Below are 18908 nucleotides of genomic sequence, written 5' to 3'. Positions count from 1 at the left end.
GTCTACCTAGATGGAAACGATCAAAAACAAAGAAAAATGTTTAGTATGTAACATGGCGTTGAGGGCTATGGGAAAAAAAAAACAACAACAGGAAAGTAAGGTGAGGCAGGTCTGGTAAGGTTGGCAAACAAAGGAACCGGTGCTGAAGCGCTCAGCACCCAGTGCATGCTGCAAAGCCAGTGGGATGCAGAGGTCACCAACTTACATTTTGTTCCCACCAACCAGCAAACCCAGTAGTAAAATATGTAATAATATTTTCTAGTAAAGACTCCAAAAATAATTGATTCAATATCTATCCAATGCAGGCTTCAGTAACTCCACAGTGCTCCAAGGATCAACACAGCTTTACAGAATTTTCAACTGGCATTCAAAGATTGCTAGGTGTCACAGCGCAGGTTAACCACTAGGTCTAATTATCCTGAACAAATAAGGACTAAAAGTTAACAGCATTTTATAAAACACATATATGCAAACAGCCATTCTCTGTGTTAGCATTATTAAGCCAAATTAAAGAAATAGATTGGCTATTCATGTTAACAAAATAGCATCATTAAATACATGTTGCTGATTTGATTGTCCGTGTTTAATCTGTAACTTTGCTTTGGTTTTACCATAAGAAGTTTATATCTGTACATTTTTAGAGAGCATATAAATAAAGTCAAGTCAACCCTGGGGTTGCATTCAACATTCAAGTTTGAAAACTATATTAGAAACAACTGGAGTACTGAAGTAATTCAGGAATAAAGTGATAAGAGTTCTGACTGGGTTGACAGTAGTGTGAATGGAGAAAAAAGATGGCAAGAGACATTCTCAAATTTAAAAACCAGGTGCACTCATGAGGAGAGAGAAGAACTGACCAAAAGAGGATAAGAAGCCCGAAGTGAGCCACTGCGACCACTAAGAATTTGAACTTAGATCCAGATTGAGACATTAACTACTCACATGGCAGTTACTAGCACAGACAAAGAGAGAGGGTAGAATGTTCAAAGAAAACACCAGACACCATGCTTAAGCATTTTGGTCTCAGGACCCCTGTAGTTTATATGCGGCGTATCTACTGAAATTCTGCATATTAGAAATTTTAAACTGAGGAAGTTTTAAAACATTAATTCATTTAAAAATAACAGCAAGCCTGTTACATGTTAATAACACATTTTATCTTTAAAATACTATTTTTCTTTTAAATAATAATCAGTGAGGGACACTGTTTTACATTTTTGCCAATTTCTTTAATATCTGTCTTAATAGAAGACAGCTGGATTCTCATATCTGCTTCTGCATTCAATCTGTTCCAACATGTTGTTCTGGTTGAAGAATATAAAGAAAATCCTTTCCCAAACAGATACTGAACTAGAAAAGGGAAGAGTATCTGGATAGCCTTCTGAGGTAATGGTGAATCTCATGCTCTGATATTACTCCAAAACTGTTTTAAGAAGAGAGTGGCGAGTGCAGCTTGTAATTCAACCTCGTAGGTGCTTTTCCTCAAGACAACCACTACCCTTCAGTAAGCAGTGGCAGTTTCTTAAAAGATGAGTTGCAATGTGGAACCTGAAATTGTATCAATAAACTTTTCGTACTCTGCTACATTAAAATTCATTGGCCTGTCTCCTTTGAATGCATCTTTAACCCATGTGTGACTTTATAATATCATTTCCTCAGTATGAAAAACACTGACTGGTCCACTGAGTTATGCAGATTTCCCATAAGTTCATATATTTCAAAAAATCATACTTGTTAAATCCACTGATGTCATCAAAGATGTCTTTTAAGTATTTATTGGGAAAGTTGTCAACCTCACAGTGACAGATGCAAGTTTTCCAAAAATTCTAAATTTTGCTTTAAAACTCAAACATCACCAGCAACAAATAACGCTCAGTTGTTTTCCCTGAAGTGACAGGCTCACTTCGTTGAAAAATGGCTGCCAAATACCCAAGTCGGAATAATCACAGTTTGTCTGTCAACCCCTCTTTCAAGTGAAAATGGCTCCCCATGAAAAAAGCAGCTGGTGCAGCCTGGAACTCCATCCATAAGTGCAGCTCCCAAAGAAGGTCACACTCGGGCAGCAATCGAAGCCCTTTATGCACATTCCCATCCTGTGGCACAGAACATTAAGATGTGTGCACAGGATCAAGAGTATATAAAATTAACAACTTTTTTCACTTCATCGAGAACATTCTCAAAACTGGCTTTTTTTTTTTTTTTACTCTCAGTGCTAAGGTGCCAACAGTCCTTACCTACCACTGCTTTTCCACCACTGGTACAGATGTCAACACATAAAGGTAGAAAAGGCAAATAACATCTTAAAATTATTACAAAAATAATTTTAACCTCACAGACCCCCTGAGGCCCACAGAACTCACTTGGAGAACAAGTGCCATCAGTATATCCAGACACCGTATGAATCAGAAATCACAATACCCCGCCTCTTCATTTGCCTAGCAGAGAGCCTGGAACTGGCATATATTCAAATTATATTTTCTAAAAGACAAGTCTGTAAGAATGAAAGCCTAGAAATCACCATTCCTGCAACTAAAAAAAAAGCAAACAAAAATCTATGTGAAGAATATTTAATGAGGGATACTTTGCTATAACTGTCAACTATAGAATCCAAAAGGAAGTCTGCCATACATCTGTGCCAAATTAAGGGACTAACATTAACAAAATTTCTTTTAAACAAATTGCTTGTTTTCATCCATCTGTCCTACCCTTCATGCTCATAAGAAGATAATCATCCCCAATCATGGTCACTCTTCTGACCCCCTTGCTTACCTAAAACAACCCCATCCTCCCAACCAACTCCCCATATATTCAAACTTCACCCTACACACATAAAAGAAACATAAATAACTTGTTCCTTTTCACTTCCTAGCATGCCTCTATTTTTATTCAAAAAGGAGAAAAAAGTGACAAAAATACACAAGCTCACTACTGTTGGACCCAAACAGTCCACCCAAATGACCTGCAAAAATTTAAGGAAAAGGAACTTCTGAAACTTCATTTTGAAGGATTTGGGAAAGCCAGGAATAGAGGTATTACCAACCAGTCAATATGAATCTATGAAACATTCTGAAAGTGCTAAATCCTGTGACAGACACAAGTTTGCAAGATACAATGGGCACCTTAGCGCCTAAACTTCAGTGGACACGACTACAGGTGAGAAAGCATTATAAACAGCAATTGTATTCAAGAAGTTTTTAGGAAACAGATGTGCCCCTGACTAGTGATAAGGGAAAATAAGGGAGAAAAAATCCGTATCACATTTGCAGCCCTGGTTTAAGTAGTGCTAAAAAGGCACAGTCGTGATAAAAGGCACAGGAAAATTACAGCTATGTGGCAATCTTAGGTGAATGATAGAAAACATTAACTGGATTGTTTCAGCAAAAATGAGTAGACTCTGCAGTAATGTATTTTCTACAAAAATAAGATCATTTTCCTTCCAACAGAAGAATAAACTAAACTCCTGAGTTCAATAGTTCAATACGGAGTCTACAGACCAGGATTCCTGTGTTTATTCGAAAGTTCTATCCATTCACAGACCCGTCCTAGAAAAGAAATGGCATATAAATTTACACCAAGTGGAAAACTGAACTATCATAAAGGTTATAAATAGTTTGCTTGGACAACAGATAAAACAGATTAACTAAATTGGCATCTAGAGGGTAAAGTTTTCTTTCAAAACTGTATGAAACCTATTTTATAAGCTAAATCCTCTCATTTTGTTGGGTATATACTGTTTACTGAGACACTGTTGGAGGGGAAACAGAACAAAGACTGATGTACCTGAAACTAAAACTAAGATACACAAACTCATTGTAATTCAAGGACGGGACATGGGATACATATTATTTCTTCAACACTCCTTTTGATACAGGCAAAAGAATGAAAAGGTAGGTTAAGTTTGATGACAGCCTTTCTTCCTTATAGGAAGTCTATTTTAAATCTTATACCTCAAATAAGCCAACCTAGTACAAATTTAACAACATATTGATATACAGGCAAAATTTTAAGAGAAACTCACTTTAGGTAATACAAGGGATCTACCCATCATTCCAAACAACAAGTTACCTAAGTGAGCATAAATAGGTGACAGGAATCTGCTGTCCCCACAACCTGCTCTGCACATCCTTGACACTGTTTCGCCACGCAGAGTGATTCCAGAGCTCAGCGTTTCCCATATAGCATTGGCCCCTAAGCGCAAACAAACAACTCTGTGCTCAACAGAACAGTGATCTGTTCCCATACTAGAGGAAAGATGGGCTGCTTTTGGACCTAAAGAGAAGGTATTTATGATATGGAATCTTCCTAGAAACTCTCCATGGGCAATTCTGCCAACATACTATTGTTGCCTGAGACACTGACCTTGTATCTTAACCCCCAAACAAAACACAATTCCCTCTATATTCTGAAGACAGAATCATAAAAAGGACTTGGTAGTTCAAACTACTAATCCCAAAGTACTTACAGAACCTCTCAGAATTTCCAGGCATCCTACAACCAAGTAACCCTTACCTGGTAGTTTCAGCACTGGAGTTTGGTGAGTTTGGTGTACACCACAAGGGGGTAAAAATGTTTGCAAGTGCCATTTATTTAGCCCGTGGATGACAGAACTCCTCAGAAACCCTTCAGAAACTCCTTAGGCTCATCTCCACTCTGAAAGTCATTCTCTTGCTAAAAACAGTAGTAGTTTTGGGCCAACATGGAAGTATAGGAGGTAGGGGCAGTGATGAGCTACAAGTCTTTTCATGATTTTCCTATACTTAAGGTTCATGACAAATATCAATATAAATACATTGCTGAGGTACTAGAAAATGTCCAACTCTTCAAGTACTATTTACAATCAATGATATTTTCAGTATTTGTTACCAAAGTATATTGTCTCTTTTATTACTATAACATCACTTACCACAAATACTTATGCCCTGAGAAAAAATATTTTGAGTCTCCAAATAACTATGGAAATGCTATAAAGAATCCACCAACTACAGGGAAACCAGTTGTACAATCCCTGCAGTCACCTCTCTGCAATTACCACACTAACACTAAGGTTCTTAGGCAGGAAAAGAAGACTTCAATCCCAGCACTTCCTATGGTAAAAGAAAAGGAGGGGGCTAAAATGAGTGCCTAACATTTAGGAATTTTAGACTCTGGGCACAGAAAAGACATGACTTTTTGTTTGGTAATCTAGATTTAAAAGTTGTAATAGAATGTCTCTTTCTCAAGGGTAAGGAAGAGAGTATCTCACCCTTTATTTGAACAGCCCTAATGGGTGAAGACTGAGGCACCCAATAAATAGTTTGAGGAAATTTCTATTCTAGGAAACTCTATGGTACAGCGAGCCATTTAGTTATATGCTGTTAGGGGATAACAAGTGACACCAGACGAATAGTAAAAAAAAACTATTTTATTTCTTTAACTACAAGAGTAAATTCTATAGGAAAAAGTGGGAAATAGTAGTATGAACTTGCCAGTGCAGATCTGTACAAAGAGTAATGCTATGATAGTTTTCATTTACATTACACACAATATTCTCTGAATAGTACATTTGACACTTCCCGGTCACCAAACATGTGGAGTTTTCCCCCTCACCAAGCAATTCTCTGTGACACTAGCTGGGTATCCTACACTTCAACTCAAATCTGACACTATCTACCTCGAGATAGGTTTTCATTAATTAACTTGCTAGAGCTGCTCACAGAACTCAGGAAAACAGATTACCAGCTTATTAGAAAAGAATATAACTTAGGAACAGCCAGACCGACGAGGTGCACAGGGCCAGGCACGTGGGAAGGGGCACGGGGCTTCCACGCTCTCTGGGCCTACCACTCTTCCTGAATCTCCATGTGTCCACCAACCCAGAAGCTACCCGAACTCTGTCCCTTTGAGTTTTTATGGAGGCTTCATTAAACAGGCAAGGTTGGTTGATTAAACAATTGGCCACCGGTGACTGAACTCCATCTCTAGCCCCTCTCCCCTCCCCAGAGGTTGGAGGGGAGGCTGGTGTCTGAAAGTTCCAACCCTCTAATCTCAAGGTTGGTTTCCTAGCAAACCAGCCCCCATCCTTAGGTGTTTTCCAGAAGTCACCTCTTAGCATAAACTCAGGTGTGGCTGAAAGGGGTTGGTTACAAATAGCAAAAAACACCCTTATCACTCTTAACCCTTAGAAAATTCCAAGGGTTTTACTTAGGAGCTCCGTGCCAGAAACAGGACAAAGAGCAAATATAAACTTATTATAAATCACAATATCCCAATTTGATTGTTTAGAAAGTGAGTTTAGTCAGATATATCATAGTCCTAAAAGACTTTTAGGTGCTATTATGCCTATCATGCAGAGGCAAAAAAGAGGAAAAAATAGGCTTATAATCAGCATTAGATGTTTTATGAATTGATGAACTGGTAAAGGAATTTGGGAGAAATGCATAGAACGCAATTAAATGCCAGCCAGGGAGCACGGCAATTACCTGCGATAGGAATGTGAACTCAAGTCCACTATTTCTCAAACTCTCCAGAGAAATAGATCTAAGTGGCTAACAGAAGCCAAGCACCTAGCAAGCACCTAAGCAGGACCCTAGAAGCAGCAAAAGCCTATTCTCAAAGGGATCTTGGTCCTCCTGGTTGCATGAATTTAAGCAAGTTACTTACCCTCACCAAGTCCCTATTTCTTTATCTGTGAAACAGAGACACAGATATCCTCTTTGAAGGCACAAGGTAGATCCTCAATAACCACAAGTTGCTCCGTTTGCTCACCTCGGTCATTTACCAATGGAGATCCACGAAAGCTACTTGCCAAGGAAATACAACAAGTTTAACGGCAGAGCCTAGCCTAGAGTCTGTGTTCTTTGCACAATATCCAGCTGCCAGTGGGAAGGCACCCTCTAAAATATCTTCTCCACAGCTAACTTGAGCTCTGTATTTCAGGCAGACAAATACGCTCTGAAGAGGCAAAATTACTTACGGGGCACGGAGAACAATTCATCCTCTCCTTCCTTTAAGCCTGTTCAAGCAACATTTCTGCCATTTAAAAGTCCTTACTGATTACTCTAGAAGGGCATTTCCCAACCTTTTCTGACCAATAAATCCTCTGCATGGTAATTTATCTCACGGTACCCATTAGAGATTTAAAAAATAATTTTGCAAATTTTGCTTACACTATTAAATAATCTGAATATAGAAACACTTTAGATCAGAATTTTATGAATAAGGATACTCACACCGTAGCTTTTGTCTACCTAATAATATTATACTGTCTACCTATAACATCATACTGTTAAAAGATTATGAAGGGGGCTTCCCTGGTGGCACAGGGGTTGAGGGTCTGCCTGCCGATGCAGGGGACGCGGGTTCGTGCCCCAGTCTGGGAAGATCCCACGTGCCGCGGAGCGGCTGGGCCCGTGAGCCATGGCTGCTGAGCCTGTGCGTCTGGAGCCTGTGCTCCGCGACGGGAGAGGCCACAACAGTGAGAGGCCCATGTAACGCAAAAAAAAAAAAAAAAAAAAAAAAGATTATGAAGGGCTTCCCTGGTGGCGCAGTGGTTGAGAGTCCGCCTGCCAATGCAGGGGACATGGGTTCGTACCCCGATCCGGGAGGATCCCACATGCCGCGGAGCGGCTGGGCCCTTGAGCCATGGCCGCTGAGCCTGTGCTCCGCAGCGGGAGAGGCCACAGCAGTGAGAGGCCCACGTACCGCAAAAAAAAAAAAAAAAGATTATGAAGTTCAAAAAATAAAGATTATGAAGTTCGTCTTATAGAATCTTTTATAATATTCAAAGAAAAGATAATTATTTTCTCATTTAGCAAATACTATATGGTTTTTTGAAGTAATTAAAATGCATGACTTTCAACAAATTTCAAAAGTAAAATGTTTGGTTTACAGGCTGCATGTATATTAGGCAAAGGGCAAGTTCACAATAAATAGTAGTTAGTTCCATTATTTGTAAGCACACAGTAGGTATTCGTGTACCTATGAATAGCATACAGTGAAATTTCACTATAGGCTATGGCATCAAAGACAAATAAAAGTTGCTTTAATAATGATTGGAATTCTTTCCCTGTTTAAAGAAAATCAACTAGCTTTCTTAAATTTTTGTGTTTTGCTTATAAAGCACTTCTCAGATGGTCTTTAGTAACAAAAACCAAAGCACTAAAACGGATAAAACGGTCATGACGTTTTGTCTTTTTGACACTTTTTAAACCTACTAGAAACATCTTGACATGCTATGTACGACAGCATGCATTTAGCTCGCATAAACGCAACAGAGGGATAGAGATCATCCTGAGATAAATTTGCAGAATCATTATTTTATGTTCTCACTTTTTTCCATGATCAGAGTTTCTCAAGCTTTCTAACTTTAGTCAAGAGTATACTAGGGATATAAATTAAAATTCTATAATAGTACCCTGACAGCAGGTAGCAAAGCTCACTGGGTGATATACAGAACAGCCGAAAACTCACCTGAGACAGACTCTTGAAGGCTCTGCTTTAAAGGGTCGGGGTACTGTTTAAATCACTATTTACTGAGTTGCTGCTGAAGAAAAGAGCCTCAAGTCTTCAGGACTCTGACCCTAAATCAATTTCACAAAATTTTATTTCTATCTACTATGTACAGAACCTTTTTTTTTTTAAGGAAGGTACTTCTTCTTTTTAAAAAATTTATTTATTTATTTTTGCTGCGTTGGGTGTATGTTGCTGCACACGGGCTTTCTCTAGTTGCGCTGAGCGAGAGCTACTCTTGGTTGCAGTGCGCGGGCTTCTCATGCGGTGGCTTCTCTTGTTGCGGAGCACGGGCTCTAGGTGCGCAGGCTTCAGTAGTTGTGGAACGCAGGCTCAGTAGTTGTGGCTCACGGGCTTAGTTACTCCGCGGCATGTGGGATCTTCCCAGACCACGGATCGAACCTGTGTCCCCTGCGTCGGCAGGCAGACTCTTAACCACTGGGCCACCAGGGAAGTCCCAGAACCCTTTTCTAACCTCTACCATGCAGACGAGTAAATTAGAGCTTAAAGTCAAGGGGAGAGGGAAAGAGAAAAACACAAGAGAACTGCTGGGTATTTCCCTCGAAGCAGGAGAGAAGCTGTCTAGTTTGGCTGGGAGAGGGGGATGGGGTGTTCTGAGCCAAACAGGCTAAACAGCATCTTGAGATGCTAAAATAGTATGGAAGACACTGCGGAAAGAGGACAGGGCACAGACTCTCCATGTGAGGCTTCCTGGAGACAAGTAAGAAGACCAGTTGAGCTCAACAGAGGAAAAGTAGAAGAAAACTATCAGAGGTGAGACTAGTTGAAAGAGGTAGGGCTGTTCCGTAGCCAGCCTGCAACACTAGCTTCAGGAGTTTTGCATGGAATCGACGACAGCCATGGAAGACTTGAGCTGGGCAAGGACGGGACCACCTGCAGAGGCATACGACACGGAGCAGAAGCCCAAATGCTTGCTTTTTTTTTTTTTCCTCCTTTATTTAACAGGGAAAAGGAGGTATCGTGTATTACTTGAATAATGAAGAAAAACTAAAAATTATTATGGGAGTAAATTAGCTGTTGAGCAAAAGAGCCGATACTCTTCAGAAATAAAACAGTCCACAAATCAAGTATATACTCTGAAAAGCCATCTGATTATATAGCAAAAAATTTACTTAACTATCAAAATAGGTAAACGAAGCCTGACAATCTTATCATCACTTCTACATTACCAGAGTCTAAGATCAAAGTCACTTTTACTATCCCCATTTATCCTCTGAAGAAAAAAAATGTAAGAAAAATGTTAACTCACTAATAAATGAAAAGGTCCAAATTACCCAAAATGATAATTTAAAGAATTACTAAATATTATCACTTTCAAAACTAGTTAGCTTAATTTTAAAATTCCTCATGCCACACACCTAATACCATCATTATAAATAATATCCTTTTAATGTCCATGTTTCTGCAAACACAAGACATTTTGTTATACCAAGAACTAAATGATTTGTGGATTAAGAATGAATTTGTTTTCACACAATTTAACTGAATTTAAACAATTACGCTTCTAGTACTATTACCTAACTTGATCTATGTATTGTCAAAAACACACAAAATCAAAGTAGAAAATTAAGGAGAAAACATTTGCAACACATACATCTGACAGAGAATGTGTACCCGGAATACACAGAGACCTCTTACAACTCAATGAGGCAAACACCCCAATTTTTTAAATGGACAAAAGGCTTGACGGAAAAATGCATACAAATGGCCAATAAGCACGTGAAAAGATGTCCAACATCACTGATCACTTGGGAAATGCAAATTAAAACCACGATAAGATACTCAGCACTCAGAGGCTAGTGACTTAAATGACAGCAACACGGGACATGGGTGAAGACTCAGCAAAAATGTGGAGAAACCACAGCTCCCACATGGAAACAACTCAACCCTAACTCCACGCAAAACGGGACAATCGCTTGGTGAAATGGTCTGGCAGTTTCTCATAAAATTAAATCAATATTTACCACATGACCCCACAGTCCAACTACAAGATATTTACCCAAGAGAAAGTAGAAGATATGTCCACAAAAAGCTTGCCCAAATGGTCACAGAGGCTTTACTAATAAGAGCCAAAACGGGACACAGACCCATCAACAGGTAAATGAAGAAAATATAGGATATTCACACAATGGAATATTACTGAGAAATAAAGAGAAACTACTGAAACAAGCAACAACATAGATAAATCCCAAAAACACGCTGGATCAAAGAAGCCATCACAAAAATGTATATTCTGCGTAATTCCATTCATGTGAAATTCTTAAACAGGAGAAATCTGATTGGCAGTTGGGAGCATAAAAGAACTCTGAAATGATAGCAAGGTTATATCTTGATTGAGGTGACAGTTACACAGATGGTTACATTTGTCAAAACTCTTCAAACTGTACCCTTCAAATACCTGCATTTTCATGTATATAAACTACACTTCAATAAAGTTGATTTTGCACACTAAAAAATGGATACCTCTCTAGAAAGTGATTTGGCAACATCTATTAAAACTTGAAATGTGCATAATCTTGAACCAGCAATTCTCCCTATAGAAAGTCATCACACAAATGTTCAAAGCTACATAAGGATGTTCCCTCCTAGCGGGGAGAGCACAACGTCCACACAGACGGCTGGTTCACTGCATGACGGCACAGAAGCCGGCATACTGCGTATCCCACATAACAAAACAGCCTGAGAGCTTAGAGCAGAGGGCAGAAAACTTCTGCAAACAGCCACATGGTTAAGTGCTTAGAGGCTTGGCAGGCCACATCCAGTCGCCTTGCATATTCTTTTGGGGTATGTGTTGTTGTTTTACAACTCTTTTAAGAAATGCTAAAATCATGGGTAACTCGAGGGCCTTACGAAAACAAAGAACACACACACACACACACACACACACACACACACACACACACACACACACACACACACACACACACACACACACACACACCCCAGGCTGAGAAATCAGGGCTTTGAAGCCCAAATGCCCAAATTCAAATCCGTACTCTACCACTAACTAGTTACCTAAGCTCTCCATCTCTTGTTATTACAGTGTCTGTGTAAAATAAATGAAAGCACTTAAAACAGTGTTGACCACATAGCAAGCTTTAAAGAAACAGCAAGCTTTTTAAAATGAAACAGATCTCTGCATTGACCTAAAAAAATGTTTCATAACAAAATAACTTGATACTGTTTTTGTAAAATACATATATTAATATATATTCATATGAATACATTGGAAAGTTTGGGAAGAATATACAGCAAACTGTTAAGGGTAGGGAATAGGGTTACAGGGATCAAGAAAGTTTTCACTATATAAACGTCTACGTTGTTTTCAGTATTTTAAATTGAACACATATAACCTGTTTTTAATCAATACGTAATTCGAAGTCAACAGAAATGAAAAGCGTACGTGGCGCCGTTTTCTTCACATACAGGTTCTAAGCACGTACTTAAGCTTGGGAAGTGTTTAGTTCCATGAATGAGAAAGTACATCGACTCTTATAAACAATATTAGTGCAATAACTAAGAATCACTTATCAAACAATTTGTGCCAGCTGTAGTTCTAAGAGCTTCACATGTAGTAACTCATTTAATCCTCTCAACAACCTTATGGAATGAGTAGTTATCATTAGGACCACCAATTTACAGATAGGGAACTTAGACATCAAGGGCAACGTGACGTGACAAAAACTGGCAGTTCGGGAACTGGAACCCAAGCAACGTGACTCCAAAGACCACACTCTCAAAATCTGTACTGCCCCCAGAGCGCACACTAGTACAACTCTGGCTGAAAAGAAATCCACAAAGACATCTTTTAGTTTGTCTAGGGCATCAGATCCCATAAACCTACAATTATCTACTTTTAAATATAACTCTCTGATTGATTCAAGTGAACTCACTCTTCTTGGAACCAATCTGTCTTCAATCATCCAGGAGACCAGCAGATAACACGAAGTAGATAAAATGGAGCCAAACAGAATCTAAGTTTGGATCCTGACTGCAAATTCCTAGTTGGATAATCCTGGGCAAATTCTTAACCCTCTACATCAAAGTTTCCTTATCTGTAAAGGTCTGCAGAGTGTGTTGTTGTCATTGTTAAAGTTTTTTATGGTAAAACATACATAAAACTTACCATTTTAACTATTTTTAAGCACACAATTCAGTGGCATTAGACACATGCAAAACGTCGTGCAGCCATTACCACCTTCCACGTCCAGAACTTTTTCACCTTCCAAACAGCAACTCTGTCCCAATTAAACACTAACTTCCCATTCCCCTCTCCCCTCTGCTCCTGGTAACCTCTTATTCTACCTTCTGTCTCTGAATTTGCCTGTTCTAGGTACCTCCTATAAATGGAATCATACAATTGTTTCCTTCTGTGTCTGGCTTATTTTCCTTAGCATAACATTGTCAAGTTTCACCCATGTTATAATATGTGTCAGTACGTCATTCCTTCAATAGCTTAACATTCCATTGTATGTATACACCATATTTTGTTTATCCAAACATCTGTTGATGAATGCAAAGTGGTTTTTACAAGAATTAAAAACAAAGCCTCTGATGTGAATGTTACCACAATAAAAACAAACAAACCAAACAAACGAATGAATGAATAAAGAATCTGGCCAATAATAGGCTCTTTAATATTAATGTCCTTTTTTTCACTTCATTTTTGTCATATTTTTGCACCACGTAGTGGTGCAGTGGCAAGATATAAAACAGTGCAACCATCTTAAAAATTTATCAGCTATACCTTTTGAGATATTATTGGATTTACAAATCTACATTTATCATATGATTTTAAAAGAATGATGAAGAACATCCCAATAAATAATCTGTAATTACACTGGCACTACTTCCTTCAGTTTTAGCTTCAAAACCTACCTCAAATTATTCCAATAAAGAACTCATTAATGGTAACTAGACACCTTTCGATTAAAAGATGTACTCGCCCCTTATATTTCTGTACAATTATCAACTTCAACACAAATTAAGCAGATACTATATGCTAGGTAGCCAGATGATCCATCAAGCTTCTCTCTAGCTGCCTGAAATACCAAATATGAAAACCAATAGTTGCACCTAAAGGATATCCAATTTTCAATACCTCAGAGTGTTAATAACTAGGGGAGACCTTGGAACTTGTACATCTTGACAATTATTTTTCTTTATAACCACTGCCTCTCAAAGAGGGAGAAAAACACCTTCCAAAGTTCCTCACAACATAAATATGAATATATCCTGTTTCCTTTGTCAAATTATTTCCCTACATTTGTTGGATTTCCTTCATTCGTTCAACTATTAACACCTACTCTCTAGCAACTACCAGGTATACAAAGAAAGTAAGACAGAGCTTCTGACTCAAGGCACTTAAGAGTGTAGTGAAGGAGTCGGAGGCACCAGCAAGTGATTACAATACAATTGGATACATGCTACAATAAAGGTTTGAACAAAGCCTTTGCAGACACAGGGAAGGCCTCTAGCAAGTGAAGCTTTCTCTGAACTTAATGAGCTGTTCCTCTCCTGCTCTCCTCCAAGCTGAAGATTTCACCTGCCCATCTAGAATTCTTCATCATTCACAGAAAATGTTTTCTTCATTTTTACGGACATAAAGACTTCAAGGCAAATCCATAAATCATTTCTAATTGACCCCAAAAGACATTAGATCCGCTGAGAAGCAGATTTTTCCTTGCTGTTAGTCCTTTAAAAGCAGATCAACTTTCTTAATCACTTTTTAAGGTCAAGACAGAACCTAATTCACACTCTTTGAGCATGCCAGCTCAAAGGATGGAGGATATCCTGGAAAACCTCAGGGTGAGCTGGGGAAATGTGCCTAAAAATTTAAGCGGCCAACACAAAGATAATCACATACGTATGCATGCAAGGCAAAGCTGGTATAAAAGTATTAGAGCTTTTTTCTTTTTTTGCCTAATTACACTAAATCAACAAGTGTGTTTTTTTAATCACTGCTACTTAAACTAAACATTCTCAATTCAAATAGAAAAAATTTAAAACCAATTCCCAAAAAAAACTTAAAAAAAAATCTTGTGGCAAGTACAAAGATAGTAATTATCAAATACAGTGTACACAAGAAGGGAAAAACTGGAATTTTATATCCTAAAAGATCCAAATTTCTGCCAAAATCTGCGTAACTAGTTCATCTCATAACAATGGGCAAGACTTTTTAATATATAATTACCAGCAACTAATATAAATGTAAACAATACTTAGGAACAGCACCTGGAATGTCTGTTCAGTGGTGTCCAACACTGCAAAATATGTAATAAAGACTTTTACAATGCATTTCTTTGTCTCCATTTTTATGAAACCATAAGATAGTAGGTTGTACATTAGATCCAGATAGAATAATGCAAATCAGAAGAGTGTCTATGTGTTTCTAAATTCCTTTTCTTTGAATATGTTCACTTTCCACAAAAATTAGAATTTAAGATGCCATTTTCCTAAGTGCTTCCAGGACTTTAAACATTACATTCTCTAACACACCTCCAAAAAGAGAGAATGGGATTCTTTATATCTAGGACTAGCATCCTATCTATTCCTATCTTTAGGGAATATGAAAAGGAAATTAAAATACATCTTAAATACTTTCATTTTCCTGCAAATAAAATGATCAATAAACTAGTTAGGATTACACACTTGTTCTACATTTTATTCCCAAACATAAAATAATTGCTAATGGTCATGAATGAAGAGTAATGGAAAACAAACTCCAAGACCCCCCCTAGCTCCCTGGTGGTCTAACGGTTAGGATCCCACCCAATCTCAAAACCCCCTAGAAGTATAGATTACAGTCAACTGTGTCAGCATTAGTGTTTTTTAAAGATTTTTTTAAATATTGTTTTAAATGTTGTTTTATGTGACACTGAAACGCCATAAAACTAAGCTGATAATGACCTTTCAAACCCAGCAAGTAAACCCGGTAGTAAAATATTTTTAAATACCAAAGACACATCTTTATTTCCAAATGAATTTAAATTTTACAGATCCTGTGTGACAAACAAAGGAAGTTTAACTTAACTGTGGACAGCACACATTCGATTTCTTAGGCAACAAACATTTCTGCAGCCAGCCTTTTCTGACTCAACAAAGCTATTGTTCACGGAAAACAAGACCAATTAATGAGAAATTGCTAACCATACCACCTAAACACACGTTTGTCATAAACATTTTCTTGTGATCAACTCTTTCTACCATCTCATCCTCATTCATCCCCTAGGGATTTGGGGAATAATCGCTTATTAAATGACAGCTGATTTCGTTAGCACCTGTCGCCAGTCTCAGCTGTATCACACAAGTTGGCCGAAACAGCCTGTAATTTTTTTTTTAAAGATTATGATTCTTTAGAAAGTGGGGACTCACCAGGCGTGAGTTCACCAAGTTTTCCAAAATATCGTGCTTCTCATTCCTCCCATTTTTCAAAAAGTGACCCTGTGGCACCGACTTTTGGGTGGGCGGGGGGGAGGGGTGCCACAATGACGCGGGAACTCGACGGAAAGCCCTCGGAAACGAACAAAACCGGGAAGGGGGAGAACAGCGAGACCCTTCCCTCAAACTTAACAGAAAGCCCGCCGAGAAGGCGAAGGCTGCCGGGACCGCCTGGTCCGAGCGGGTGGAGACGAGGAGCTCCGGAGCTGCTTTCCGGGGAAATGTCAGACGCGCGGCCGCTCGGAGTCCGGTCTCCGTGCGCCGTCCCGGCCCCCGCGGCCCCGGCCGAGCCTGCGCCCTCACGGAGAGGGGGCGTGGAGCCGAGCCCGCCCGCTGCACCGCGGCCGCCGCTACCCACGCCACTCTCCCGCCCGCTGTCAGGCCCCGGTGTCACTGCCCCTTCCTCGCGCCGAGCTCCCCCGAGACACAGTCCGTCCTTTGTCTGAGTGCGCACTCGGCGCCGAGGTCCCACCAACTTGTGTGCGTCCCGTCCCACCCGGGCGCTCCCGCCGCGGCGCTCCACACAAAGGAGACCGGGGCTCGGGCGGCCGGCCCGCCCCGGGCACCGGAGCGCCCCCAGCCCAGCCCCGGCGCCTCCGGAGGGGCGGGCGCCCGAGAGGACCCCTTCGCTTGCCCCCCGCGGCGCCCGCCCGGGCTCCCGCCTCGGGTCGCCGGGTCCGGTACTGCCCGCCCGTGGCGGTCCCGCAGGCCGGCCCGGACCCACGGCCCCTTCAGAGGGTTCTTCTCTCACCCCGCCAGTCAAAGCGGCACCCCGGGAGAGCCCGCTCGGGGCGATACCCGGACAGGCAGAGCGGCGGCGGGGATGTCCCACCACCGCCGCCGCCGCCCCTCGCCGGGCTCCAGAGCCCCGCCAGCCGGCCGGCCCGACAGCGGCGCGTTACCTGCGCCCCGCGCCCCAGCCCGCGCCGCTCCCGCGCGCCGCTCCCGCGCGCCGCCGCCGCCGGGGCTCCACCGCCTTCTGCGTCCCAGTGGGTGTCGGACGCTCCCGGACCGAGCGCCAAACCCGGCAGCCCAATCGCCATCGCTTTTATTTGGCCCCCCCGTCCAACCAAGCGCCGCCCCGATTGGCGGGACGCGAGGCGGGCTCCCATCCAATCACAGGGCCCGCCGGGCTCTGAGGCGCAGAGCCAGCCCCACGCCGAGGCGCCCGCGGGACTCGGCCGGGCCGGGCTGGCGGCGCGTGCGCGCGGGCGGGCGGGCGCCGAGGGACGCCGCCGCCGGTGGAAGCGCTGCGCCGGCTCTTTGTTCTTTCGCGGAACGCACGGCGCCTTTCAGGAAGGCGGTGGGCCGGCGCGCGGGGACGAAGGGCCTCTGGAGCCCGAATCCCGGGCCGCGGGCGGGAGGCGGACAGGGCGGGGTGGCGGGAACCGGCCGGAGGGCGGGACGGCGCGCTCGCGGCTCTTGGCGGGAACCGCCGCCTCAGAGTTCCCGGGCCGGAGGGGCGGGGCGGGGCCGAAAGCCAAGTTTGAACCAGTTCAAAACTCGGGGGTGGTAACGGTTTCAACCGCTGCACTCTTTTCCCCGCGCGCGGAGCCGAGGCCCGGGCCGGCCGGCGAGCGCGCGGGAGGCGCCCGGACAGGAGGGCCTGCGGTGCCCCGTTTGCCGGCCAGATGCGCTCTGGGGCCCCGGCTCCAGCCCGGCTGGTCTCGGGCGAGGAGCCGCGAGCCTCCCGCGCTCCACTGTGGCCAGCGTGCCGCCCCCCGAACCGAGCGGAGCGCCCTGCCCGCTACTTTTGTCTGCTGCCGCCGCTCGGCCGCTTGGCCCGCCTCGGATTCCCGGCCCGCTGGACTTTGGTTGGTCGAGCCAACAGTGCCCTTGCCTTAGAAACCTGGCACAGAGCAGCGTCACAATTCTTTCAAATTCCTCATTTAGAGCGCCTTGTTCAGACCCTTCCAGTGCTTGTAGTGCCAGGCACGTGTCAACGTTAAAAATCATTTATCAAGGATGAGTGCCGTTCACTTGCCTCGTGCTAACGCCTCTGGAAAGTATTAGGATGATTGCAACATTTTCCAAGTATTAAAAAAAAATGATCTTGGGGTAAGCCTGTTTCAACCCAGAGGAATTAGGAATATTCTACTTCAGATACAGTCTCCACTTTTGATTTTTCTGGCAATGAAGTTAAGGTTATTACGAATTTTTTTCTTTAATAGGATGCAGCTATAGGGCAAAGTAACCACTCACCCATATAAACTGGGATTCCATACTGAGTTCAGATGCGGTGCTGGGAGGATGGTCAACTATGAGCTGGAGTTAAAAGCCTAACGGAATCATGTTTTTAATATTTTTAGTTACATTTTTAAATGATTAAGATTTTTAATGACTAGTTCCTCATGTGGTGATTTAACCCTTAGTTCTACCAACATTCCTAAATCACCACCCCATTCCTCACGTATATTCTGGACCAACTCAATGTTAAAAGTTTAGGTGGAGGGAAACCAAAAGATACAGAGAAAGTACAATCATGTGCCCAAATGAAAGCAGAGTTATGAATAAATGATAAGAATAGTGCAAAAGTAAGTAGGTTATGCATCTGAGATGTAACTATAAACTAATGTAACAATTCCATCTGTCAGATACCAACAGTCACCAATACATTCGGAGTCCATGGTAAAAGGCTTCCCTCTAGACCATTAATTTACAATTTTTAAACCAGCCATTTAAATCTCAAGAGTTAACTTTATCCCTAAGTCACTTATCAAATTACCGATTTTGCCTGTTGTTTATATTAAATAGTAAAACAATGTGGGCACTTCTTAAAGGAAGATCAAGGAAATTACATTAGAGATTATCAGCAAATCCAGGCAATATATAAACACATCCAGCATAGTGTGAAATGCCATATAAATTGTAAGGCATTTAGAACCAAGGAATGATGTTGGATCAAGATGTTCTCCCAAAAACTCAGAAAAGGAAATTTTAGCTGGACCCTAAAGAAATCA

The 18908-nt window shown here is 41.8% G+C and overlaps 1 protein-coding gene across 8 annotated transcripts in view; it reads right to left on the bottom strand.

The window, feature by feature from the left end:
* EZH2 (enhancer of zeste 2 polycomb repressive complex 2 subunit) overlaps window positions 1-16966 on the bottom strand; it is a 63475-nt gene extending 46509 nt beyond the window's left edge. For 3 of the 8 annotated variants that reach the window (XM_032642346.1, XM_032642349.1, XM_032642352.1), the window contains exon 1: window positions 16851-16966. The gene's annotated coding sequence lies outside the window, so the exon portion shown is untranslated. Of the gene's footprint in view, window positions 1-16699 lie in introns of all 8 variants that reach the window. The other 5 variants (XM_032642351.1, XM_032642348.1, XM_032642353.1 and 2 more) reach the window with 5 other exon arrangements.
* Between the last annotated feature and the right edge of the window lie 1942 nt (window positions 16967-18908).

This window comes from Phocoena sinus, chromosome 9 (genome assembly GCF_008692025.1).
Source record: "Phocoena sinus isolate mPhoSin1 chromosome 9, mPhoSin1.pri, whole genome shotgun sequence".
Lineage (NCBI taxonomy): Eukaryota > Metazoa > Chordata > Mammalia > Artiodactyla > Phocoenidae > Phocoena > Phocoena sinus.
Note: the sequence above shows the minus strand (reverse complement) of the source record. Positions and strands in the feature narration are given on the sequence as shown.